Consider the following 1,203-nt stretch of genomic DNA (forward strand, 5'->3'; position numbering starts at 1 on the left):
ATCGCCATATCGGATTACCTTGACATCTCCACTGCGGTGGACGTGTCTCTCTTCGCGACATCTCGGTATTGCACATACTGAGTATTATCGCCGACAAAACCTACTGTTGAGATCACGACTCCGCGCGAGTCGTCCTTATCATCAAGGACTCCGTCGCTGCCTGGGACGCAGCATATCCATGCGAGCCCAGCTCGCCTTCACATCCGCACAGGACTTGGTCGCTGCCAGGGACGCAGCATATACACGCGAGCCCAGCTCGCCTTCACGTCCGCACAGGACTTAGTCGCTGCCAGGGACGTAGCACATACACGCGAGCCGTGCTCGCCTTCACGTCCGCACGGGACTTAGACGCTGCCAGAGACGCAGCATATTCAAAACACGGAGCCAAAGACTCCCGTCGCCGAATAACTACGCGAATCACTTGCACCCCACGGCATCCTACGGGGCCGCTGGATAGCGGACTGTTAGCGACGAAGACCGCGGTCTCCACACGGCGAGCGGACATCCATCCGCATCCCGCATAACGAACCGGCCGCTCTCCACCCTCAGGCCGTTCGAAACACTCTGCTCAGTCTTTTTATATGGTCCACTGCAAATACGAGTTGCATTATTAATTAGCGCATCGTATACCATATGTCTTAATTATCTGTCGACTGTAGGACGCAGTTTAGACATTTGTACTATTTGAGATGTCAAAGACGCGCAGTCGAATCTCTAATCCGACCGATCAATGGTATTAAAACGTTGCTATTGAAACGCCATTTCAACAAATTCTCTAGACGAATCTGATTAATGTTTCCTGTCTCAGCAGGATTATATCGGATTATATCGAGCAGGCAGTGGTGAAACAAATAGGTCGCAATTTCTTGCATGCAATTGTACATTTAATAAAATAAGTAGTTATTTTTCTACTTTTATTTATTACTCAATATAATCCGATAACTGCTGAAATCATTAATCCACTTTGTCTACAGAATTTATTGAAATGCAACGTTTTAATATTATTGATCGGTCGGATTAGAGATTGTGAACACCCTTGAATTAAAGCGGCCGTTTGTGCATTACGCAACTTGGAGAAAATTATAAAAATGAGCGAGTTTACAAGAATATTTATACTATATATTTATAATGTTATACTTTATACATACATATATTCTATATATTTAGAATGTTATTGGTCACAACTTCCAGTACATTCGCTCA

This window comes from Odontomachus brunneus, unplaced genomic scaffold (genome assembly GCF_010583005.1).
Source record: "Odontomachus brunneus isolate Ranch 3 - 2012 unplaced genomic scaffold, Obru_v1 Obru_scaffold_070, whole genome shotgun sequence".
In the NCBI taxonomy this organism is placed as follows: Eukaryota; Metazoa; Arthropoda; class Insecta; order Hymenoptera; family Formicidae; genus Odontomachus; species Odontomachus brunneus.